Source organism: Pantherophis guttatus, chromosome 2 (genome assembly GCF_059756535.1).
Source record: "Pantherophis guttatus breed Tessera chromosome 2, ASM5975653v1, whole genome shotgun sequence".
Taxonomy (NCBI): domain Eukaryota; kingdom Metazoa; phylum Chordata; class Lepidosauria; order Squamata; family Colubridae; genus Pantherophis; species Pantherophis guttatus.
The window spans coordinates 206,272,584-206,299,776 of NC_142064.1; the positions used below are offsets into that span (position 1 = coordinate 206,272,584).

At 44.0% G+C, this 27,193-nt stretch overlaps 1 long non-coding RNA gene across 3 annotated transcripts; it reads right to left on the minus strand.

The window, feature by feature from the left end:
- Window positions 1-344: 344 nt before the first annotated feature.
- Window positions 345-26,943, minus strand: LOC117679466 (uncharacterized). 3 transcript variants are annotated; one of them, XR_015732614.1, is made up of 5 exons: window positions 9,763-9,855; window positions 9,483-9,550; window positions 6,624-6,858; window positions 4,860-4,981; window positions 345-3,549 (listed from the first exon to the last, which is right to left on the minus strand). It is a non-coding gene; the product is annotated as an uncharacterized LOC117679466 (long non-coding RNA). The 3 variants fall into 3 exon arrangements; XR_009621568.2 differs by lacking the exons at window positions 9,483-9,550; window positions 9,763-9,855 and adding an exon at window positions 26,866-26,943; XR_015732613.1 differs by having other exon boundaries at window positions 6,767-6,858; window positions 9,483-9,855.
- Window positions 26,944-27,193: the final 250 nt, after the last annotated feature.

The window sequence follows — 27,193 nt, forward strand, 5'->3', positions numbered from 1 at the left end:
TTCATCTGCAATATCCTTTGCTCTAGAAGTCTACTAGGAAGCAATAATATTGCACAATAAGATTTATGCATTACCCCAGGTGACCACAGGATGTCGCAAAGCACCAACTTAGAATTCCTGTTTGCTTGAGGAGAGTACAGGGGTCAAATCAATGTTTCTGAATAGGAAAATACTGTATTTATAGAGTATTTTCAAACTTCAAACTTCCCTCTTCATATTTCAAACAAATGTATTTTTAGTGCAACTGAATCTATTTAACTAGCAAAACTCACTCTTTCTCTCTCTCTCTCACCCTCCCCCCCCCCACTCTTCAAGTTATAGAATAGAATAGAATAGAATTTTTTATTGGCCAAGTGTGATTGGACACACAAGGAATTTGTCTTGGTGCATATGCTCTCAGTGTACATAAAAGAAAAGATATGTTCATCAAGAATCATAAGGTACAACACTTAATGATAGTCATAGGGTACAAATAAGCAATCAGGAAACAATATCAATATAGATTGTAAGGATACAAGCAACAAAATTACAGTCATACAGTCATAAGTGGAAGGAGATGGGTGGTGGGAATGATGAGAAGATTAATCGTAGTGTAGACATTATTTATGAAATGCCATTACTTTTGTTTTGAAATGTATTTTAATACCCTCCTTTTCTATCCTGGCAAATCCCTTTTTAGTGCTTGGGACATTTTATTAAGCCAAAGATCATGATATAATATGATCGATTTGATATGAGCATGCACGCTCACATTTGCAAACCGGTAGGGAAGGTAAGTGAATCCCACCTTTAGTCCAGACTATGCGTGAGGCTCATCAGCTTGAACGCTTTTCCACAGAGTCGACAGATGGCTATGAACCATGATGGCTCTATAACGTTCTCATTTTCAAAAGCAAAGTTTCTGGGATGCAACATCAGCAACGTGCTGTTCTTGCTTTCCTGCCTCACATGCAGGTTGGCCAAAATGATAAACAGAAAGTTGCCCTGCTAGGCCTCTTGGCAGGCCCAGGGAGGCATTCCTTATGGCCCAATTTGGTTGCACTTTGGAAGATGCGACCTTGCTAAGCTGGGGGGGGAGGGGCGTCCATGGTAAGTGCTGTTTAGAAGAACCCAGCCCTGGCAGCAGAGAAGAGCTGCCAACATAATGCAGCTTTACCTCGACTCTTCACTCTTCTCTCCTATAGCTGCTCGGTGTTTTGCAGTCTGGGAAAGTAAACAGTCAAGCATCTACGCCATGACCTGGGACAAGCAAGGCCTGTTTTAGGAAGACAGAAGGAAAAATTAGGGTTGCCAGACCACGTTGGCAATATGGTATATAATTTTTGTTTGATGACCTGGTTGATAATTAGCAACAAAATAGACTTTGAACTGTGGCATTTTGGATAGCAAACCTTTCTAGACTATATCCCAAATCTATTTTTAGTATTTATACTGAACAATAAGGATAGAACAGTAATATACTGTTCTGTCCTTACAGACTGGGTGGCTTTTTTGCAAGGGAATAAACCATACCACTATTTTTTTCTTCACATAAAGACAGAGAAGAAATATGCTTTTGCACTAAACATATTTGTACTTTTTTGCCATTATGGGAGACTATTCTCTGCCTCTTGTTCTGAGTTGAAAAACAGTTTATATTTGCATGAGACAGGCAATTACAAGCAGCCATTTTTGCACAATGTTTAAAACTTGCTTAATTTTAAACTCTCTCTCTCTCTCTCTCTCTCTCTCTCTCTCTCCCCTCCCTCCCTCTGTGCACATGCATGACAGCAAGGGAGAGAGGAAGAGGAAGATGTAAAGCCAGTCCATTTGCTTGCTTGCTTTATAGTGTGGTGTATTGTGAATACTCAAAAAATGGGTTAAACTCAATAACCAGGTTATGCAAATGAAGTCTATAAATAAACTTGAAGAGGAAGTTACTTCTGTGTTTCTTTAAAGTATATTTTAGGAAGGCTGATGGAAAGGCTGTGTTTGGATTTAAAACCTGCAAGAGGTATTTTATTGTATTGCAAGACTATTCCGTTTTGTATGAAGTTTTATGAATTGTCTTATTGCCTAAAACTAATTCTATTACCAATTTTTCCTAAAAGCCAAGGACAAGATTAGTGAAATGGAAGGACAATATTATCTGGAACATTACTTATATGTATAGCCTTCGTATATCACAAAAACTGAGCGAGAAAAAAAAAATAGAAATCACAATGACAATAATGAGGAGGGGGCTGGGTTGTTTGTCAGGGCTGATGCACAGGCATGGCCCAGTATAGACTTAAGATACACCTGCATGTTCTGTCTTGACAAAGTCTTCAATAATGTAGCAATAGAAACATTAGAGAAAAATCACAATTTTCCAAGTGGAAAAAAGCTTCTTAGGAATTTCACTTAAAAACAACAACTGCTTTTTAGGACACTGTAGCCCAGAATGGCCTTAATGTGATGGAGAAAATAGAGGTTGACCCTAGAGAAGTAGAGCAGAGAAGAGAGTATTAAAACCTTCCTTTAATAGCAAGATTCCTAACCCTGCCCTCAATTTTATTTTGTTTAGGAGAGAGAGAGAGAGAGAGAGAGAGAGGGAGGGAGGGAGGGAGGGAGAGAGGAAGAGAGAGAGAGAGAGGCAGCCTTGTGAAATCCTGTCTTGGTCATAGTTCCATCTTCAGCAGGTGAGATAAGGAGATAAACCGATGGCTGGAGCCAACACTGACCTTATCTCTCTTCTGCCTGAGGATACAGATGGTGTGGAAGAATCTTGTAGATATCATTCTGAAGCACAGATACTTGTACCCACAAGTTCATGTTGTTGACTGTGTAACAAGCACATGTTTTCACGGAGAGAGAGACATTTTAGTTATACGACATGCTCACTGTAACAAGTATAAACCTTTTACTGCGAAGAAGGACATTTGTAAGTAACTGCGAAGCCTATATCTCTATATTAAACCTTGGCTACTTCCCAAAAAAACGAGAGACCATTTAGCAAAACTTTCAGAGGAGAGATAGACATTGTATCTGGGGAAAGTAATGGATGGGATGAGGGCCAACAAGTTAAAGCTCTCTCTTGATCAATTGGGAGGATAAATGCAGGACATTCATCCGCTCAAAGTAGTTGATGTTCATCCTGCTCTAAATGGGACTATATAGTCCCTAAATAAGGGCTGGGGAAAAAAAATACATCCTCCAGTAGTCTCCATCTGTCTTCCGGTCTGGTTTTCTGCTTGAACCTGTTCCTGAATTTGTAATAACAGCCTCCTCTTTGCAAGCAGCTCAGATGAATTGCCAATAAGTATGGTTCAGCCACTGTGTGCTTTTTCAACAAATAGATGGCCAATATCTGACAAGAACCACCTTTGCAAATAGGGGAGACCACGTGTTTCGGCTGTCCACCCATTCTTCAGTCGGGAAAGACATTGGGCAAGTGAACCTGGTCTAATATCCAGTGGGACACCAAAGAGCCTGAGCTTTCCTCTTCAGCTTGTATGGAGTACTGCTGTTCATGCAGGGAAAGACAGGAAGCTAAGGTTCCCATTGACACAGCTGGCTCCCTGCTTCATCCTGTGTGGAGAAAAGTAGGATATTAGGGATGGGTCCAGGGGTGAAATCCTACCGGTTTGGACCGGTTCAGGAAAACCACTAGGGATTATGGGCATCAGTTCACCGAACCGGTAGTAATTACCCCTCCTTGGCCCCACCCACGCCCAGCCGGTCGCCGCTCACCTGGCTGCTCAATATTCCACAGAATTCAATGTTAAATGCAGCAGAAAGAATGCTAACTTTTCTCCCTCCATTCAGAACGGAGCTGCTGCAGCCTGTTCCTTTAAGGTAGTCCCCAGGAGGGAGGGAGCCAGGAGGGAACCATAAAGGGAGCAGCAGTTCCGTTCTGAATGGAGGGAGAAAAGTTAGCATTCTCTCTGCCACAGAATTCAATGTTAAATGCAGCAGAGAGAATGCTAACTTTTCTCCCTCCATTCAGAACGGAGCTGCTGCAGCCTGTTCCTTTAAGGTAGTCCCCAGGAGGGAGGGAGCCAGGAGGGAACCATAAAGGGAGCAGCAGTTCCGTTCTGAATGGAGGGAGAAAAGTTAGCATTCTCTCTGCCACAGAATTCAATGTTAAATGCAGCAGAGAGAATGCTAACTTTTCTCCCTCCATTTGGAAAGGAGCTGCTGCAGCCTGTCCCTTTAAGATAGTCCCCAGGAGGGAGGGGGATGGAGGGGAGCAGCTGGAATGGAGCCATTTTTGTGAAAGGCAGAAAAATGGGAAAGAGGATTTTCCTGCCTGTCATCCATTCCTCAATCTCAGCACAGACTGAGGGAAGGATGGTAGGCAAGAATATTCCCCTCCCCATTTTCCTGCCATTCGCGACAAGGAGTGACTGGGAGGGGAGGGGCCGGTGAGGAGCCCCTCGATGTGAGTGATGTCGAGTTGGCCAAGCCCACCCAGTCACATGACCTCCCCCCAACAAGCCACGCCCACAGAACCGGTAGGGGAAATTTTTAAATTTCACCACTAGATGGGTCTTTAATGAAGGGGCAGGGACTTGCCCACCTGATCCTCTTAAGTTCTACCTCTGGATCATCCAACTTGCCCAAGCAGGGAGGGAATGGATCCAGTGTCTAGACTAGACATGATTATCTGCCCTGCTCTAAAAGAAATAAGTGTGTGTCCTCTCATGTCTAGCTAATTTCCAGATTGGCGGTGGATTTAAGTATTAACTGAAATTGTCTTTTTTTCTTTTATTGCAGACCTCCCTGCTAGTTTCTGTTGAAGTTTATAGTAGTTTATTTAATAAGCTGACAGTACATTAGTTTTCAAATCTGCTCTCTCTCTCTCTTACTTTCTCTCTCTCTCACACACACACACATACATCTTTTTAGCTGAGCGGTGTGCATCTGTATTATAGAACAAAAGCGATGTCTTCATGTTCCATTAAAGTACACTTGAGACCAATGGACTGGAAATTTGAAGCTGAATTTGGAGCCTGGAAGTCTACAAAACATAATACAGATTTTCAAATATATATAAACAGATATGACACTTACTTGAATGCGTGCTTGTGAACGTTTTTATACATTTTACTTTTGTTGTGTAAGACCCAGCATTAAAATTTGCTCTTCTCACAAACTGCTTCAGATGAAAAAAATGTGATGGGCTTTGATTTGGTTGGTTTACAGTAGTTGATGAAAAAGAAATTGTTACCTGCGTAACTGCAACTTTGATGGTGCCATGTGTTCTACAAAAATGTATCTAGAAAGAAAGACATCACCACGTCCCCTTCTGAGCAGATCTTATTTATTATGTAGTTTCTGGTACAAGGTCTCGGCTAGGTCTAAAGAAGCAGGATTGAAACTTCAGAACATAATTCAACCTTCTAACTTCAATGGAGACCGCATCTGATAGGCATCTGATTTCTCAGCAAGAAATTTGGGCTCGTTACGTTTCATAATCCAGCCTTTAGAAAGAGAGAAGTGTATGCTTTGTGTGTGTGTGTGTGTGTGTGTGTGTGTGTGTGTTGTATCTATGCAACTCTGGGTAAGACACCAACTCATATCTGAATTCCTGAATATGCTCACATATTTTCTGTGTTCTTACGGCTTTCTCTCTCCCTTCTTCTTCAAGCTATTGGATCCAATATGCTATGCTATAGCTATGCTGGCTAGGGAATTCTGGGAGTTGAAGTCCATTCATCTTCAAGTTGCCAAGGTTGAGAAACACTGCAATACAGGTTCATTTAGTGACTGTTCAAAGTTACAAAAGCACTGAAAAAAAGAATTTATGATTATTTTTCACACTTATGACCGTAGCAGCATTCCCTTGGTTACCTGATCATACTTCAGATGCTTGGCAACTGACTCGTATTTAAATAAGCTGCAGCGTCCCAGAGTCACTCGATCACTTTTTGTGACCTTCTGCCAAGCGAAGTTAATAGAGAAGCCAGATTCACTTAACAACCTTGTTAATAACTTAACAACTGCAGTGATTCACTTAACAACTGTGGCAAGAAGGGTCGTAAAATGGGGCAAAACTCACTTAACAACTGTCTCACTTAGCAACAGAAATGTTGGGCTCAATTGTGGTCATAAGTCAAGGACTATCTGTGCAATGTTGACCAGGAAAATTACACAGGAGAACCATGTCAACATGCTGCTGGGCTATTTGCATCATCCCCATCTGGCAGCTGTAATTAAATTATAAACAAACCAATGTTCTTATCACAGATCTCCCACTTCCCGTATAACGGAAGCCTCAGCCTCACAATCATCTTTTGATGTGCAGTAAGTGAAGATTGTGATTTAGCAAGGCCCGCAGTTTGCTTCACAGCTTGAGCTAGTTTAAATATCATATGTTGCTGAAAGATGAAATCAAAGATACATTACTTCAAATTTGCCCTTGCTTCAGTTCTTAAGTATTAGCCATTGACTGAAATGGGTGGCCGTAGAAATTGAACAAATAAATTATAAAATAAAACATAAAAGAATAAATAAATTAGCACTCTCATAGATTAAAGTTTATTTCCCCAATTTAAGTGCTAATAACTCAGAAGAACTGACTCTTCCTCACCCTGGTAAGAAGCCCATCATGTCCTGTGACCAGAATCAGTGAGTCTGATTCAGGGGTGGGCTCCACTTACCTTTACTACCGGTTTCCAGCGGGAGCGCTTGCGCTTCGGCGCATGCACAGATCACCCATGATGATGTCATGGCGGGTGGGCAGAGCCTCCTGCTGGTTTTACTACCGGTTCTATAGAACCAGACCGGATCGGGAGCAACTCACCACTGGTCTGATTGTGATGTGGGTGATGCTGGGGAGAAGCCTTCTCTTCTTTTCTCCATCTAGTCCATTGGTCTCTCCCCTTTCGTTTCTCTCTGAAGAAATAGGAGAAAAACTTGTCAGTTCAATCCTCAGCGAAACTTTCCCGTGAACCGATGGATGCTTCAGAAATGGCCTGCTCCATTTGTGGAATGATATGGGATGATCAGATGTTGCCTCCTGTTTATATTTGTATATATTTATATTTATTTATATATTCATTTTTTTCTTAAATACAAAAACCCACCTTCTTTGATATCACTAAGAGCCATCAATTAATATTTCCCAGCAGTGGAGATCAGGGAAGATAATTGGTAAAGGAAATTGAAAGTCCCAGAGTTTGACAGTCAAGGATAAGAGGAAGGAAATGATTGAACCATTTCATGCCATACCTATTCATAATGAACAAAATGATGTTTCGTGCAGGAGGAAATGAAAGTAAAATATAAAAGGCACCCCCAACTCTCACGAGGGCAGTGCTACTGAAAAGTATAGAAATTAGAGGACTAAAATGCTCAGCATGCCAAACAAAGTGTTTGGTGAGAGCAGTACAAAAAACAAGAGTAAAATCATCATTTTACTGGAATTCCAGGCATTTAAAACTGAGGCGCCTGGAAACAGAAATAGTGCTTTAATAAACTGCAGATAGGGACTGTTTATGCTACCTTCCAAAGCATTGCCTGGTCCTGATATGAGTAATATGCAAACGTGTTCTGCCTGGCATTTAGGTCCTTGGCCTTAGGAAGGGAAAATGGACTTCATTCAACATTTGTTTCCATGAAATGGATGTGCAAAAGAGGGCAGCTATGCATCTCAGGTTTAATGTTAACTCTGCACAGTGTGGAAAGGCAGATGCTTAGGCCAGAGAAAAGGTGCTGTAAAACGTGACTCAGTTGTAATGGTTCTTGGGTGGAATAATACATTCCTGCATTGCTCAGGTTAAAAGGCTGAACTATTTGGCCTGGAAGCAAGATTGAGCTGCAGGCAGGTGAGAGGGGATCTGGCCATTAGTTCTCAGCAGGTCCGGGCAAGGTTGGAGAATGTAGTTTCTTATCCTCTCTCACTCATAAACATTCCTGCTGAGCCATTCATCTGTTCCTTAGATAAAGTCATGCCATTTGAATTCCAGCTGGAATGGACAGGAATAACAAACTCAGGTGTCTTGCAGGGACTATCAAGAAACAGGGACAAAACTCAGCTGAAGCCATTCTTAAAATCAACAGCATGACTGATGAAGAACATGCATGATCCTTACCCTCAGCATCCAAATGCCACGTAGGCCTTTGTGTGCTAAGTTAAGGTCAAGATGGGTCAGCCTGAGAAGAAATACTGTCTCCACCCGATGCCCAATGGAGTGGCTAGTCTGTGCTCTGTTGCTTTGCCCCCTTGCCACTCCAGGTGACCAGACAGGAATTTCTACCAGGGTGGTGGGTCGTAATTCTTTCTTTTCTTTCTCTTCCCTTAGGTTGCAGTGGGTGAATAACTATTAGAACAAACAAGGACTCTGCTAAGCAAGCAAAATCTAAATATGAACAATGAGCCACCGAAGAAAATAACCAGAAGAGAAGTGGGAAATAATCACAACAAAAAGGCATGCTTTGTTGTGGTTTAGTCATTTAGACTTGCTGACGGTTCATGTCCTACTGGACAATTTTTTTTTTTTTGCCAGAACTAATTGCTTCTTTTTAAACTTATGCTTGTATCATCAGTGATATATTGATCATCTTCTCTTCTGTCAACCTTTCTTTTTATTTTGCCTTTGAGTTTTCCAAGCATCAGGGGCTTCTCCAAAGCCTGGCTTTTATATTATGTGCCCAAAATATTTAGCTTCACTGTTACTACTGCCAGTGAACCCCCTGGGTTTTTTTTTAATCTAGCTTTGATTGATTTGTTCCTGTTGTGGTCTAAGGTTTTCTCAACAATTTCCTGCAGCACCTCAGTTCAAAGGCATCCCTTACCCTACATTCTGCAGAGTTTCCAGAAAAGGAAACACATTTACACTTTGTGAAGCGTGGCTGTGGCTTCTGACTAGATCACGGTGGAGAGTCATGATGTAAAGAGACATAGAGGTATCACCAAACAAAGGACAAATGTGCAAAGCCAAAAGAATAAAATCCTCCCAGATGATACACTGACAGCTATGTTTGTTGTCCATGTTGTCTCTAACATGGAATTTAGCTTGTTCAGGAATAAAGCAAAGAGCAAATTATAACTTTTTATCTTGTTCTGAGAAGACCAAACTGAACTCATGGAGGGACCATCTCTTATGGATTTGTTAGTTACAGTTGTTCTCAGAATGATCTGAGCAGTAATAGATGAGCACATTGCTTATTTGCTTTTAAGCCAAAATTCAGAATGATTTTAATATCGTGCGTTGTACACCATATTCAGCTATGTGCCTCATATAGTAAATGAATCCATAGTGCCATTTTTACCACCAGCATACAGAGATCTTTAACAGATGTTTCAGACATACTGTGTCATGTAGAGCCCCAGACCACCCCAACAATGCCCTTGATGTGATGTCTCGCTGCCTGGAGGCTGTGCGGGTCTGGATGGGGAGAAATAGGCTCAGACTCAACTGTCATGATAAATGCCTAACTACTATGTCTCCCTGATCACCCGGACCTTCAAGGGTTAACTAACCACATATCCCATAATCCTTATAACCACTCCTTACCTCTTAACCCCTCCTCCTGGGTACAAAAGGTCCAACCGCATGGTCCACAATACACTCCAGATGTATACCTGAAAGAGAAAGGTACAAGGTCAGTGACCTCCAGTACCAATAGATCAATAATAAAGCTACAGAAAAGAATTGGAGTCTGTCTCTGAGTTATTGGGCTAGATCCAGCTTTTAACAAAATGGTAGCAGAGGTCGGTTGCCCATAACTCCAGACAATGACTGAACCCAACACCTACCCTGAAGAAGCAAACAGAGCACAGACCAGAGCTCTTACCAAGAAGATGGCTGAGAAGCTTGCAACCAAAGCCACAGCCATGGAGGAGACAGAAGCTGGAAGCGAGCAGGACTCCACCCTGGACTCACAATCAGATGAAGAGGGGCCATCCAAGGAGATCACCGCCCCGGAAGAAGAAACAGCACAGAAAATGAATAAATTCAAACTCTCCATCCTGAAACTGATGGAGGCAAGCAGCGACAAAGAAAACCTCATCGCGGACCTTCAAAGCCTCTTCGAGCAACAAGAAGCAGCGATTGAGGCCCCAAAGACCACCGAGAAAGAAAAACCAGCAAAAAAGGGTAAGCCACCCCAACCTGATGATCCTGAGCCGGCAGAACCCATTTCCGTGCCCCCTTCCCGGTGGCCATCTTGGGACGAGCACCAGCCAATGGGAAGCCAGGATTTGAATCCCTTGGCGCGAAAATGCCCGAACCCCGAAACAGACGAAGGGGACTCAGAAAGCGACTACGAAGAGACCAGCTCTGAAAGCGACCACGAAGAGACCACAATAATAAAAAGAAAAACGCCTACCGATCTCGAATTGCAAAAGGCAATCGAGACCATCACCGCTGCCCTAGGCTCCGCTTTCGAGCCTCCCGCGGCACTCAATAAACCAAAGAAAAATCCTGGAAAGCACAAGAAGGCCAGGACAACCAACAAAAACCAGGCAACCGAGTCACAATCAACTAAAAACACCGCACACACCAACAACCGGCACAAAAGACCGCCCACCTGCAGGAAGAATCAACCGCAGGACTCGAACTTGCCACCCACTACACCAACAACGCGAGGCCCGAGGGAGAAGAGGAGAACCGGCTACTCACCCATGCCACGACATCCATCAGGCCAGTCCATGCGACCAGGGACCAGCGACCACGAGGGAGGATCCGCTGCCGCCGCCGCCATTACCGCCGAGCCACTGAGTGCAGGGAATCCTCAACCTACGACCTCCGCTGCTGCCGCGCCGCCGACCCGCGAAAGTCCTCGACTTGCGACCGCGTCGCCTCCTCACCTTCTGCCCTTCTTCGCCGGGGATCCGGCCATCCAGCAGTGGTGTCCAGCCTCAGGGGGAATCTTCGGACCCACCAGGGGTGGGTCCAGCCTCCCACCGACAGGCCTAGGCCTAGGCCTGGGAGCTCCAGCAACAGGAACCTCACCCGATGGACTCCAACGCGGAATGAGCTTCGCGCATGCCCAGTACCTGCCTGTAACAAGAGAAGCAAGTTACATAGATCCAAGCAAGTACAGAATGGCCACAGACATCCCAAAGCCTTATTGTGAGTTTAATCACATTTTGGACCATGGACAGCTCCCCCCAGTAAGTAACCTTACTAATATTTCTGGGGCAAATTATACCAATTTGCCAAAATTGCAGTTAGATGGGGGTAATATTATAGAATGGAGCCAGCAATTAAGAGTTGCTCTCATGAGAGAGAATGCACTGTTCCTAGCTAACAGACCTCCCCAAAAGCCCTGGTCACTGGAAATTGACTGCATTCATCACAGGGCATTTTGTATCATGTTAACCTCCATTCCATCTGCTATGTATCCATCTATTGAGGACAATCTAACTGTTTATGATATTATGCAAAAGCTATGTAACCTGTTTTATAGCCAAAGCAGAGCCACTACCACTAGACTATCTAGGGAGTTCCACTCCACCAAGCATAAGGCAGGGGTCCCCATGAGTGAGCACATCTTAAAAATGAATGCTGCAAGGGCAGAACTCATGCAGAGGGGGAAAATCATCACTGAAGAGAGCATGATAAGCATAATCATAAACTCTCTTGATAGCAGCTGGGACATCTTCATGACCCAGCTAAATAGCCTCAACTTGCAATACCTCACACTAGGCGCACTGACCAGTCAGCTCGTTGCAGAGGACACTCTGAGGAGGGAACGCCAACTAGCCAAAGGGGACCCTAGACCCACAAAAAGGGTGGATTTCCAGGATAGGGCCAGGGATACCTCAGAATGTTATTCTTGTGGATCAAGGAACCACTTAAAGAAGGATTGCCCCAGGAACCATAGGGATAGGGGACAGCACGACAGTAGAGGGGGAAGGTCACCTGAACGCAGGCACCCAAAGGAAAGAGGGCGAGGGTGGTCACCCAACCCCAGGAAACACCACGAGCGCAGAGACCACTCCAGGGACAGTAACTCTGGCTCCATGTATGGGATCAGGCACGATGACCCAAATGACAAACATAAGGCAGAGAGAAATACATGGCTCCTGGATTCAGGGGCCACAAGTCACACTACTTGTAACCCAGAGCTACTAGACTCACTCACAGAAATAGACTCAGAAATAAAGGTGGCAAACCAAAGCAAGGTCAAAGTAGTGGGGAAAGGAAACGTACACATCACACAGGTAGGGGACCTAAAAGGAGTACTGTACATACCAGAAATTCCCCACAACGTGCTAGCCATCACAAAGCTGACACGAGACACAAATATAGAAATAAAATTTAAAGATGGAAAGGCACACTTGATCAAGCAAGGGAAAGAGATAGGAAAGGTAACCATACACGAGGGGCTTCCCTACTTCACACCCAACGCAAGGGAGGAAGAAGGCATTGATGCCAGCACAAACCACAAGGTAGATAAGTATCCAGAAACAGAGGGGGTGCAGCAGGAGGCAGGATGTAGCCATGAGAAGACAAACAAGTCTGTATCTATCGGCAAGCCATTGCATGATAACTGCGCCCACCTCCTCCACAGGAGACTGGGACACATAAGCTTCCCCATTGTAAAGAAAATGACGGAATGTACCGAAGGTCTCAAAGTAAAGAACTGCGAAAACTACTTAGAGTGTTCAGTTTGTAAGCGTTCCAAGATCAAGGTTAAGGCCATTCCCAGGGGATCCAAATGAACCACGGAATACCCCTTCCAATTGGTGCATATGGACTTGGTAGGGCCAATGAAACCCTCTGTAGGACATAGGAAGCGATTCTTCCTCACGATTGTGGATGACTACACCAGATACGGGTATGTCTACTCCCTCAGACACAAAAACGAAGTGTTCCAAAGGTTTAAGGAATTCCACAGAAGAGTAGATATGCAACATAACATGAGAATAAGGCAGATAATGACTGATAGGGGCTCAGAATTCATGGCCAAAGAATTCACAAGGTGGCTGAGGGAACAGGGCATAGCGCATTACACCTCTTCACCTTTCTCCCCCTTTCAAAATGGAGTCTCAGAGAGAAAAAACGGGGTTTTGCAAACCATGATGAGATGCGCCCTGGAGGATGCTGGGATGGGGCAGCATTTCTGGTCAGAGGCATTACACTACGCTAATTATACCCTGAATAGACTGTGGTCAAGCTCTATCAATAAGACACCATACGAGATGCTATACAACAGAAAGCCCAACATTGCACACTTGCACATATTCGGCGCCCCAGCTGATGTCCACATTCCCAGACAGCTAAGAAGAAAAGGGGAGAAATTATCAAAAAGGTTAAGGTTCGTGGGTTACGAACCGGGCACAAAGGGCTACAGATTTGTCGACAACAATAACCGCTTTGTGGTTTCCAGATCAGCCAGTTTCCACAAAAACGCAAACTGGTCGAGGGTACACTCCAATGACATCCCAGCCAATAGGGTCACGTTCGAGCATGGCCAAGAGGAAAGGGAGGTCAGAGAGGCCACAGGGCACAAAGCCAACCACCGCAAGGCAAGCGTCAAAGGTTGGAAAGAAGGGCACCCTTCACTGAAGATAGATGACCTGACGGACAAAGAGGCAGACATCATGCAGGAAACCGAGCCAACCCCCAGCAGGCCAATCAGAGAAACCAGAAACAAGCTACCAAAGAAGTTAGAGGACTACGTTATGACCATCCACAACACCCATTTCACGCCCAGCTCATATGAAGACATCCTCGGGCTCCCCCGGGAGGAGAAAGAAAAATGGATGCTTGCCATGGAGAAGGAGATGGAAAGCCTAAGGAACCTCCAGGTATACTCACCTGCCCAAGTTCCAGAGGACAAAAAACCAATAGGAACCAAATGGGTGTTCAGGGTTAAGACATTAGAGGACAACAAGGTCCTATACAAGGCAAGACTAGTCGCGCAGGGTTTCGCCCAAAGATACCCCGAAGACTATATGGACACCTACTCGCCAACCGTCAGGGCGGAGAGCGTCAAAAGCGCCCTGGTGGTGGCCACCATCCTGGGCTTGGAGGTCTTCCAATTCGACGTACAAACAGCATACTTGCACGCCGAGCTGGATAAAGAAATATACGTCAAAGCGCCGCCTGGGTACAACAAAGGCGAGAACCAAACCTGGCTGCTGAATAAAAGCCTGTATGGGCTCAAGCAGTCGGGCAAAAGGTGGTATGACTGCTTGGCCAAGGCCCTCAGATCCATGGGCTTCGAGGCCACCTCAGCTGACAAATGCTTCTTTACGAGGAGAGAAAACAACACATTCGAAGGTGTGCTCGTTTACGTGGACGACATCTTGTACATCAGCAAACACAAGAACAGGTGTGAAAAGTTCGCCACTGACCTGGGTAGCCACTTCTCCTTAAAGTCACTTGGAAAGATTGACAGATACCTAGGGGTCCAAGTGATAAAAACCAACAAGGGCTTCCGCCTCTCCCAGAGAGAAAAGATCATCGAGCTGCTGTCCAAATGCAACATGTCCGAAGCAAAACCCAGCGAGACCCCCATGCAACCCGAGTTCCTGAAGACCATGTATGAGGAATCTGAACCTTTCACAGACAACAAACTGTATAGATCAACGATAGGGTCACTGCTGTACATATCCAACTGGACCAGGCCCGACATCGCCTTGGCCGTCAACCTGCTGTCCAGACATGTAAGCAAACCTATGGTAACACACTGGAACGCCATCAAAAGACTACTTAGATACTTAAAATTTAGTGCGGATGCCCTACTCTGCCTAGAACCAGAAACATCCGAGGAACCAAAGCTAACCTGCTATGCTGACGCTGACTGGGCTGGGGACGTAGAGTGCAGAAAAAGCACCTCAGGCTACGTGCTACTACTCAATAATTGCCCCATCCACTGGTACACTGGAAAGCAAAAACTGGTGGCCACATCAACTACGGAAGCAGAATTTGTTTGCCTATCAAAGGCCGCAAACAATTTAGTATGGTTCGATGACCTGCTCTGCGACATCTGGGCTGAACCCTCATATCCAATAGTTATCCACGAAGACAACAAGGCAGCGATAGAGATCTCTAGGGCCGATGCCATAGGTCAGCGTTCTAGGCACATTGACATTAAATACAAACACGTCAGGCAGTTTTCAGAGATAGGTTTCATTAGGGCAGTGCACTGTGACACAGAGGAGCAAACAGCAAACATTCTCACTAAACCCCTACCACATAAACAACATGCTTACCTCATGTCAAAAATGCGTGTTTGCTTGTAATTCATGCCTGTACCAGTGTGTTCTCTGTATGTATGCAAACACCGCCTCAGGTACCCAGTTAGGCATTTAGAGGGGTTTTTGTCATGATAAATGCCTAACTACTATGTCTCCCTGATCACCCGGACCTTCAAGGGTTAACTAACCACATATCCCATAATCCTTATAACCACTCCTTACCTCTTAACCCCTCCTCCTGGGTACAAAAGGTCCAACCGCATGGTCCACAATACACTCCAGATGTATACCTGAAAGAGAAAGGTACAAGGTCAGTGACCTCCAGTACCAATAGATCAATAATAAAGCTACAGAAAAGAATTGGAGTCTGTCTCTGAGTTATTGGGCTAGATCCAGCTTTTAACATCAACCCTTCCAAGACCGAGTGGCTGTGGCTTCCAGCGTCCCGATATAGTCAGCTGGTGCCATCGCTGACTATTGGGGGTGAATCCCTGCCCCCCACAGAGAGGGCTCGCAATCTGGGCATCCTCCTGGATGCACGGCTGTCTTTAGAAGAGCTTATGACAGCCGTGGCCAGGAGGGCTTTTTATCAGGTTCGCCTGATTCGCCAGTTGCAGCCCTTTCTGGACCGGGACGCCTTGCACACGGTCACTCACACCCTTGTCACCTCCCGGCTGGACTATTGTAATGCTCTCTACATGGGGCTCCCCTTGAAGAGCACTCGGAGGCTCCAGCTGGTCCAGAATGCGGCCGCACGGGTGGTTATGGGCGCAACCCGTTGTGCACACGTGACACCCCTCCTGCGCGAGCTGCACTGGCTCCCAGTGGTCTTCCGGGTGCGATTCAAGGTGTTGGTTACCACCTTTAAAGCACTCCATGACATAGGACCCGGGTATCTTCGAGACCGACTTCTGCCACCAATAGCCTCCCACCGGCCAGTCCGCTCCCACAGAGAGGGCCTCCTCAGGGTGCCATCAGCCAAGTTATGTCGGCTGGCGACACCCAGGGGGAGGGCCTTCTCTGTGGGAGCCCCTGCCCTGTGGAATGAACTGCCCCCGGAAATGCGTAAGATCTCCGACCTCCGTATATTCCGCTGTGCCCTCAAGACCCTGTTGTTCTGCCAGGCAGGGTTATCAATGTAATGATTTTTAAATTGGGGGTTTTAAATTTTGGGGGTTTTAAATTTGAGCTGAAATTATTTAATAATTTTAATTATTTTTAACTGATGTCTGTCTTTGTGCTTTTAATAGGCTGTACACCGCCCTGAGTCCTTCGGGAGAAGGGTGGTATAGAAATAAAATTATTTATTTATTTATTTATTATTTAAATAGCTACAGACCTTGGATGCCAGTTACTGATATTAAACCAGATGCCCTGCTGGAAAATCACTATAGGTGTAATATCTAGTTTACAGTGATCCAGTCATTTATGAGTATGGTGGTCATTTCAGATCTGTACAACAGCCTGGTTGAAAACCCAGGTGGGGAGAGCTTGTTTCTTGGAGTTTCATAACAGACTATGCTCTGTGAACAAAACCACTGGTATTTTGAACTGCCCTGTTCTTCCAAATGGTCACACATCACTCCTATTTCAGTAAGCATAGATATTGGCTTTTCTTTGACCAAATAATTCAATTTAGCCATCTCAGCAAGTTCCATCATCTTCATCAACTATTCCTCCATTGTGGGTAGTCCCAAATCTTTATCTGTGCATACAATTATCTTGCTGTTGTTATCATGTAGAAAAACAAGATTGCATGACTTTCCCCCAAAAAAAGTTTGTCCCTCAATCCCAAAAGAAAATTCTGTGGTCTTTGGTCTTTGAGATCCCCTAAATCAGTGTATTCATTTGAAGCAGTGGTGGGATTCAAAAAAATTTCTACCGGTTTTGTGGGCATGGCTTGGTGGGCATGGCTTGGTGGCAGGGGAAGGATACTGTAAAATCTCCATTCCCACCCCTCTCCAGGAAAAGGTTACTGCAAAATCCCCATTTCCTCCCGATCAGCTGGGACTCGGGAGGCAGAGAATAGATGGGGGCGGGGCCAGTCAGAGGTGGTATTTACCGGTTCTCCGAACTACTCAAAATTTCCGCTACCGGTTCTCCAGAACTGGTCAGAACCTGCTGAATACCAACTCTGATTTGAAGCCAACATTTTCTTGCTTTTTTTTACATATCCACCAAACATGATAAAATGTCTCCTCTTGTTGTTCACATCTCCAGCACATCAATTCTATTTTCAGTACCATATATTAGAAGATTCCACATTAATGTGGAGTTCCACATTAATGTGGAGTCCCTCAACTATTTTAAAGGAAAAAACAGATAAAGCTATGTGTCATGCTCACATCAATGACAGATTAATCCATCACCTCCAGATTATGTCCCATAGGGGTCCCATAGGGGTTTCATAATTGCAGTAAGAAAGAAGCAGGATCATTTTTAAAAGAGAGTTCAGATATTTTATGTTCAGTCAGCATCAAATAAACTGTGGACCAAATGCTTTAATCAGTAATAAATACAGCAGATATCAGACTATTCTGAGCATTTTAAACAAAGAAGCTATAGCTGACATCTCGCAAGTCCCTTTAGTTCTGAAAATACAGAGCTCAGTGATTGTGTACCTGCAGTGTGAAACAGACTGAAGTTTATTGGTGGAAGTGGTTTCATATAGATGCTAAATAGGTTAGGAAATGAATCCCATGACTTAGTCGTCCCAGAGCAGCTTTACAAATTTCAGTATCATCCTCTGGAAGCCACCAATCATGTAGTTGCAGAATCTACTATAATGGACAATGCTCTCACCTCTACTCTAGACAGTTGATCAAGTATTGAAAACAGGTGAGGGCTATGAGAAATACAGTGAGTTGTACTCTCCTATCTTTTTCATAATAGAACCCCACAAGATTGCCAGATCAGTTTCATGCACTTGTCAACTAGTTTGTAAAAAGATTGAACTGGAACTGGTGATAAAGTGAGTGAAGCCCTCTTCATTTCTCATCCGACTTGAAAATTTCACCAAAAATAATGTTTGGTGTATGTTTGTGAACTGATTATATGGGACATCCCATGCATATCTCTTTTTTGCATTTCTTCTTATCCCAGGCAAGAAGTCTGGATGATGATGGTGATGATATGGAAAGAAATTATGGGGGACAATTTCCTTCCCAAATGGGATGGGTCTATGTCTCAGAGGAGAACAGAAGTTCTCTGATCTCTGATCTCACTCATGTAAAGAATTTTTGCTGGTAGAACTTCTTACAGGCCTCTGACCACTGGCCTCTGACCAGTGGTGTGTTGCTGCTGGTTCGCGCCCACAAGCGAACCGGTAGCAGCCGAAATTGAAACCCACTACTGCCTCTGACTGATGACTTTGAAACCTCCTGCCAATCACAGTGGATGGATGATCCTGATCTTATATGGACCGATGGGCCAAAATGCAATATGGCTTCATATGTTCATAAGCAGCTATCTGCAGCTTAAGATAAGAGAAGCTTATGGTCACCAAGAGAAAGAGTGAGAACACTAACAGGAACTCATAACAGAATGAGATAATGACTTTGTTTTTTCATCCCTTCAAGCCTGCCTTGTCACACATTTCTATGCTAAAGGAAGGGCTACCTAGCAGATCTTGTCAGCAAATTGAGCAAAAATTGCAGGGTAAATTCTTATACCTTCATTCTCCACCAGATCCTGGAAACTCATTCTGTAAATATGCATCTGTTGCAAAAACAGAGGCCGGCCAGTGGGTTTCACCTCGGTGACCGGATACAGCAGGTATTTGGTTTGAAACACTGTTTGAATCATTAGGCTCTTGAGTGTCACACAATTGTTCCATTACTAGAGAGTTTTTATTAACCTTCTGTCCTTTTTTGTAAGGCAGGATGTGGGTGGGTAGCGAGCCAGGCCCGGAGATGTCTCTTAATGACTCAGAACAATGACCTACTGAGTATAAACTGGTTGGGCCAGTCCGTGGCGGAGCTGCTGCAGGAGAGTTCAAAGACCCAATTACATGTTAAAAGGAAATGCAGCCTAGCTACAAAACTGCACCTCAATGCCTTCCAGCAATAACGAAGACTTTTGAAACACAAGGTAGTTTAACTCTGGATTCCCCAGACTTCAGCCTCCTTAATCAGGGGTTTAGGGAGAAAGCTCATGCTTTCAAATGGACAAATTCTCTGCATTCTGAAATGACAATGGCCCTTCTTGAACGTTGAGAAATACCACGCTTGGGAGGCCTTAGGGAGCAGACATCATTCAGTCATACCGAAATGGCAATACTTATAGAGAGAGAGAGAGAAAAATTAAGCAACACACATCCTGGATTTCAGAAACAGAACAACAGAGTTGGAAAAGACCTTTGAGGTCTTTTAGCCCAAACCCCTACATAAGCAGAAAACCCTATACTTCCAGCGATGGAGCACCCACAGTCTGCAGGCAAGCCGTTTCACTGATTAATTGTTCTGACTGTTAGGAAATTTCTCCTTAGTTCCAGGTTGCTTCTCTCCTTGATCAGTTTCCATCCATTGTTTCTTGTCTGCCTTCAGGTGCTTTGGAGAATAAATTGAGCTCTCTTCTTTGTGGTAGCCCCTTACATATTGGAACAGCACTCAGTTCTGTCTGTCCAGAACATCCTGAGACATTGAGAAGTCTATCATACTACCTGGGCATATGTAAAGTGCAAACCCTTGAAGCAAATTGGGATCCCAAGGATCTCTGATAAAACCAGATTAAACAATTGTTTAACAGTCTGGACTATCTACACAGTCTAAACTCACCCTGAACATTTACAAAAAGAAGAAGAACAAGCTGTTGCTAATATGATGCCTACTGAACTATATGCAGAATATGCAGCAGTAGGACTTTCCTTAAATATACAGCTGAAACATTGAACAATCTTGCAGTGAGATGCAGAAACAATGCTTGTCTTAAAAAACTGGCCCAGCATATCCAAATTATTTTCTCTGCCCTCAATCTTGACCTCCAGCTTTTGCAAGCTAGCTTAAACACACATACACACACCAACACCTGACTCTTCCAACAGTTTTCAACCTCCACTCTCCACCTGTCAGGCACTTCACATCTGCCAATCATTCAACCTAATTTATTTTTTCATGCATTCCTCTCTTTCTTCTGCCTCTTAAAAAGTTAAATGCAGCAGAGTGCCACAAACTATGACTAAAGACTGCAACCTACTGATAACAGCCTTCTGCCCGAAGGGATATAGGGAAACACTGGAAATATCCAAGCCTGAAATGGGTAGCTTTACGGCTTTTAGCCACTGAAATCTATATTTCCGTAGCTCTTGAGTTCTATTCTGTCAGTATATTTAAATTCCCCCTTTGGTTGATGGGTTGGGCAAAAGGCGAAGGCTCTCTCGCCTAGTGAGGATTTATCCAAAGGTTCAGATTTTAAGGATAGTTTCAGACTTGCAACTGTTACATAGTAATTACAGAAGTTTTCTTAACTTGTTAAACAAAATATTCTTTTAAAGTATATTCTATTGCAGTGATGGCGAACCTTTTCGGCACTAAGTGCCGAAAAGGGAGCACTTCGCGCACACTTCGTCTGGGCCGAGACCAGGAATAGGAGTTTCCTTAGACACAAGGGAGAAACAATTTTGTTTTATGGCACATATTTCTCTTATTAAAGATTCTAAATTGCAATGGCTGCAATGATGTAATAATGTACTGTAGGAAACAGCAGATACCAGCAGCCGATATATTAGTATATTTCATTTCATTACAACTCCTTGACAGTTGAAATGTCTATTTTATCCTCAGGCACCTGTGTGTGGGGAGAGGGAGAGTCAAAAACCAGCTGTCTGCAATTACTGTAAGTTCGAATCTCACCAGGCTTCAAGGTTGACTCAGCCTTCCATCCTTTCTAAGATAGGTAAATTGAAGACCCAGTTTGTGGGGGCAATAAGCTGACTTTGTATAAATATACAAAAGTATGAAGGCTATTGCTTAATGCATTGTAAGCCGCCCTGAGTCCCTGGAGAAGGGCGGCATAAATCAATTTTTTTAAAAAAAAAAATCAAGATGGCACCATGAAGTTGAAGCCCTGCACTCTTTTTATTGCATTGCATGTGCAATCTAGGCAAAAACGGGCAGGAGTCTCATGACCACACTCACTATCTTGATTATAGAATATAAACGGGCAACAAACCCCACCCCTTACTAGCACTGATGATATTACTTAGTTTGGGTAATGAAACGTTCCTCAAGAAAGAAAGCAAGCTCAGAAAGCACCAAACAGCCCTCATTTACTACAAATATTCTCCTTTATTGATACTACCTTGATTCTTTTTAATCTCTTCACCCCGATATCCATTAAATTAAATGGTATATGCAAATGAGATAATCGCTCCCCCCTCCTGTTTTTGATGCATCCATCTGTACTCTTTTCTTCTCTGTGTTTTGAGTTCCCCCATAACCTTCCATGAAACTGCAGGTGCTGCACTTCAGATGTTATGCTTCTGAGGCTCACCAGCAAATCCAACCCCCAAAGTCAGCATGTATCCCATATCAAAATTACTCACACAAACACAACTACAGCGAGTTCTACTGCATTCTCTTCAACACACATCAGACAAAGTCACCTAGGTTTCTGGCAAGATATATTATTCATCATGCACACATTGCTACCAATGACTCGCTGGCAAAAAGAGATAGGGCCAGTTCAACAATTTGCTTCATAATTAGTCTTGCCAAGGTCTCCTGAAAAAACACTGATCCGTTTTATTCACTTAAAACTACATTTAACAAATCAAGAGTCCTATCCCCACAGTAAAAGAAAGTCGATGAGGGCAACAGCAGGTTTTGTTCAGCAGCAAGTCCTCTGTAGCCAGCTTAGCTCTGTTTTCATGTAGGAAAGTGTCTCCTCTCTGTGTAAATAGTTTGACACATCTGCCAATGTGCGCTAAGGCCACCTAATTATGTATCAATGAAATTATATGTTTACTTTGCACTAGCTTGTCACTGCCAGCTCTCAATTATTGTAGAGTCTCTCCGGGGCTACTATCAGGCTATGCTTAGAACGGAAGCCTGCTGAATCTGTCATATGCAGTCACTACCTTTCATTTAGCCTCTGATCTCTGTGTGTAGATGGGAAACTTTTGCTTCAATCTTTGCTCAATCATAAAATCAAATTTTACATGAAACAGCATCACTCTCTCAGCCACTTATCTAGAATATTAGGACATACCCTGGAAGGTTCTCTTATAAAATAGAAGAGATAAATTAGAGGGATAGTACAGAGGTGGGTTTCAGCAGGTTCTGACCAGTTCTGGAGAACTGGTAGCGGAAATTTTGAGTAGTTTGGAGAACTGGTAGTAAAAATTCTGATTGGCCCTGCCCCCATTTATTCTCTGCCTCCCGAGTTCCAGCTGATCTGGAGGAAATGGGGATTTTGCAATAATCTTTCCCTGGAGTGGTGTGGGAATGGAGATTTTACAGTATCCTTCCCCTGCCACGCCCACCAAGCCATGCCATGCCCACCAAGCCACACCCACAGAACCAGTAGTAAAAAGTTTTGAAACCCACTCCTGGGATAGTACATGTGGATGCCCAGGAAGATCATTATATGAACATTAGTGTTCAACTGGCATTGAAAAGACTCAGGTTCTAGTCCACCTTCAGCCTTACCTTAGAAGCTCATGGCATAATTTGAGGCCAATCATTTCCTCTCAGTCCAACCTACCTAACAAGATTTTTGCTATGAGGAAAAATAGGAGGCGGAAGCACTACTTTCAATAGGATTTTCAATAGGAGAACCAGTTCGGCCTAGTGGCAAAGGCTCCAGGCCAGGGAGGAGGAGACCGTGAGCTCTATTCCTGCCTCAGCCATGAATACCATTGGGCCAGTCACTCTTTCTCACATCACGGGGTTGATATTGTGGGGAAAATAAGAGGAGGAAAATGGGTTGGAAGGTGTTTATCACCTTGAGTTATTTATATAAATAATAAATGTGGGATATAAATAAATAAATATTTTTTTTAAAAAAAACACATCAAAAAGCATAGAATGGGGGGAAAAGAAAGGAAATCCCAGTCCAGTGCTCTCAAACTGGATCGTGTCCCCCAGTGTCTAGAGAGCATTGGATGGAAAGCTTATACTAACTAGCCCAATAAAGCTTTCCTTCCTTGTATCTGCCATTATACCCAGATTAGAAACAGAAAGAAATAATGTCTTCTAATATTGTTACTATGAATGTAATTTGGAAAATAATCTAATTTATATCTATGTAGGCATTATTAAAACATAAAGGTATCGGGAACCTCTCTATGACATTCCAAAAAAAATAAGATGAATAATTTAAGTGAAGATCTGCGGCCGAAATGGGATCTCTGTTGATTTTTTTCATTTGGAGTTGATCCTCCTATAGATATTTGTGGATGTGTTTGAATCCACATATCTCAGTGATTGTAACAGTAACAGTAACAGAGTTGGAAGGGACCTTGGAGGTCATCTAGTCCTGGGGTGGGCAATTGTGGCTCTTTTACAACCTGTGGACTTCAACTCTCAAGCTGTCTCAGGAATTCTGGGAGTTGAAGTCCACAGGTTGTAAAAGAGCCACAATTGCCCACCCCTGATCTAGTCCAACCCTCTGCTCACGCAGGAGACTTGTACTAGGGATTCGAACCGCCGAAATGCCAACCTTTCTGATCGACAAGCTCAGTGTCTTAGCCACTGAGCCACCTAGTTAGGCTTAACAACTGTTCAAAATTATGTAACAGGACTCTACTAAGGTATGCTATGCCTCAAACTGAACTGTAGCTTGTCTGTTCTCACTGAGGGCTAAGAGAAATGCAACTCCCTTTACAGCAAGAGAAGCTACCTCTTGATTTGCCACTGAGATACCATGGGACAAGTGTTGTTTCTCTTCCACATTCTTGGAATGGTCTCTCATCACATTAAGGCCTGTGACTTCTTGTCTTTTCAGGGCCTACTTTGCTTCAACAGAATTGCAAGTTGTAAAATGACCATTGATTGGTCAAGAAAGGAGAGGTACACGCAATGAGCATCAGTCTTGGTAACAGAACATTCAGAAACTCTGTCTTCTCTCTAAGCTACACTTTTTTAGCTAGACAGGATTATGGGGCTTGTCAGGTGAGGGAGAGACAACAATAAAGGCAGGAAATGTGCAAGCAGATGCAGATGCATGTACAAACAGACACACACGTGCACACACTCACAAACAGAGTGTGTACAATTGGGTGAGTTAGGGCCTCTAGCTGTTGCTAGACTACATCTCTAGCACATTCAGCCAGCACAAACAATTCTGAGGGATATTGGGAATTGTAGTTCATCAACATTTCTTAGCCCTGAGCAAGAGAAACTGAGAGGAGCCTCCTTAATGTTTCAGGATTGTCAGGCATTCGACCAATTTCAAATACTTTTTTTAAAGCTGATATTTAGAAGAAAAATTACATAAAATTTGACTTCACTGAATTTCATTTGCATAGTAGTAATACAGTACTCTGAGCAAATGCACGTATAATTATTTAGGTCACCCATGAAATAGAATTTTTTTAAAAAAAATGTTGATTGATGCTGCTTTTTATTTTTCAACCCCTCTCTCCAGTTATAAAAAAAGCTGACATTTGATATAGGAAAATCAAGATTTTGGGTCCTATGTTGAAGAATAATGAAGGCTGAATAAGTTTTGCCATTCAACGTTTTTCCCCCTCCTTAAGAAAAGCCGCTTTTCCTAGGGCCCTTCTAAATCTATCGGACTATATCTCACCAAATGATGGAAATTATCATTCAACATATGTGGACAGCATCAGGTTAAGAAATGCTGAACCAGGAGTCCCTGGACAGGAATCTAGAGACCTCCCTATAAATAGTCAAGCTAAAGCAAGTCTGGTTTCTCTCACTTTTCAAATGGTTGAATTCTGCTCTCCAAAAAGGGAGGCCTTCATAGATTGATTAAAACCAGAACCAAATATTTCCTACTAGCACCACTAAACTGGACAAGAATTAGACTCAAGAAATCAGGTCAACAGGCTATTGCCTAGAGCAGTGGTATCAAACGTGATTTCATTGAGGGCCGCATCAGGGTTGTGTTTGACCTCGGGGGGGGGGGGGGCGGTGTGGCCAGGGTGGCCAGCTCAACATCACTCATGTGATGGCGGCCCGAGCGGTCTGCCAGTGAAAATGTGCTCCCGAGCTCCATTTCCGGCTATGATGGCCTTCTACAACCCTCTGCCAGCGAAAATGGAGCTCGGGAGGGCAGCACTCAGCCCTCTCAAGCTCCATTTTCTCTGGCAGAGGCACTGCTGGCCAATTCCTCACTGTTTCCAGGGTGGCCCCACGGGCCAGATCTAAGCACCCGTGGGCCAGATCTGGGGCCGGGGACTTTGAGTTTGACACCCCTGGCCTAGAGCATCTCTAATTGTAAAGAGACTTCACAATTACCACTCCTCTATGACTCAGGGCAAAAAAACCCTAGGGCCTCTCCGTGCAAAGGGCAGCTGCAGAGGACAGGGCACATTTGGAGCTAAGCACCCCCATCGGTACCTTCCCTATCCACAGTGCCCACCCTCTTTTGCTCTCCTGCCACTGCTGGCAGCCCTGCCCATTGCTGTGCTTGGGTTTGGCACGTCTCACACACAGTGAAAGAGAGCTGTAAGATGAGCTCAGTCCAATTCCAGAGATTGGGAGTTTGGTGCCACTGAGTCAGAGGAGAGGCGTGCGGGAGCTGGGGGGAAAGGAGAGAGAGGCTAAAAATATCACAGAAGAGCAACACACAAGGAGATCTGCTGGGTGGAAAACACAGCCAGGCAAGGGCAGGTAAAGACACCCAGAACAGACTTTGTCTCTCTCTCTGCTTAATTCCTGCTAAATTTCCAACCAAACATAAACCCCGATTTGCTGGGACTACCGTTTCCGAGGGTCAGGATGCCCAGTAGCAACAAGCTAGGAATTTAGACTGGGTTTTCTAGAAGGCAAGAACCCTATCATTCAGTTCACATATCAGGAAACACACTGATGTGCCTATTAATCCTCAGCTACTACTAACTATTACTGCCCAAACCACACAATCTCACACTTGATATCAAGGCATTTGTTACAATATTCTGTTTCACAACATCCGAACTATGAAATGTGGTTGTTTTTTAAACAAAGCCTGTATCTAGGAGTTTTGTAGCAGAAGGGAAACTGGGAGGTGGGACAGGGGAGTCACTGTACTCATGACCGCAGCCGGAGAGGAATGACGATCCGGCATCAGAGACGGCTAAACTTGTTCCTGGAGATTAGGATCCAGATTGATCACTCAGTAGAGCAAAGTTCAGTTGGAGAAGTTAGGAGATTTTTTAACTGCAGCAAGAAACGTTAGTTGTAGGTGCAGAAATCCCAGGAATACAATCTTTCCCTCTACACAATGCCTCCTCCTCTTATGCTTTTGAGCACTTGATCTGGAACCTTCTTCAAAGCACCATATCTCTCCCTTGTTCTTTTCTTGCTCTCTCAATGGCTCTTTTTGCCTTGGACACTTAACTCTTGATTGTCTTCAGTTCCCACTCAGGAAGACCACACAGGGAAAGATTCCTGCATCTTTTGGTAACGGGCTTGACTTCTGCACAACTTTTAAAACTCTAGGAACTTTTGCCCTTAGCCATCTCTTCTCTCCTCCTATTATCTGATGCACCAGCCACATGTCCCATACCTGCGCACCAGCCCAAACTTAGGATTCTACTTCTACCCCAAAGCTGGTAATGCAGAAGAAATCAATGTTACCTTTGCTCCTGGGGCTTGACAGAAGCTTATTGATAACTTTTTCTCACTCTCTGGGAAGGTTGTGTTTGCTCAGCTGCTGGCAGAGGAAAGACCTTGTTTTTGTGGAGAAAGAATGTAGCAGTGTGGGAACAGGTGGCGGAGAGATACAGGGGTGACTAGGGCACGGTGTGTGTGTGTGACAGCACTGCAGGTCAGGAGTTCTCTTCAAACCAGCAAGAGAGATTGCTTGCTCCTCTCCAGAATGACAGGAGCAATTCAAACACCCTGTAGAAAGTGTGTCTTCCATTACTACTGTATTTCCTGCTTTGGAGAAAAATGTAGACTTTGA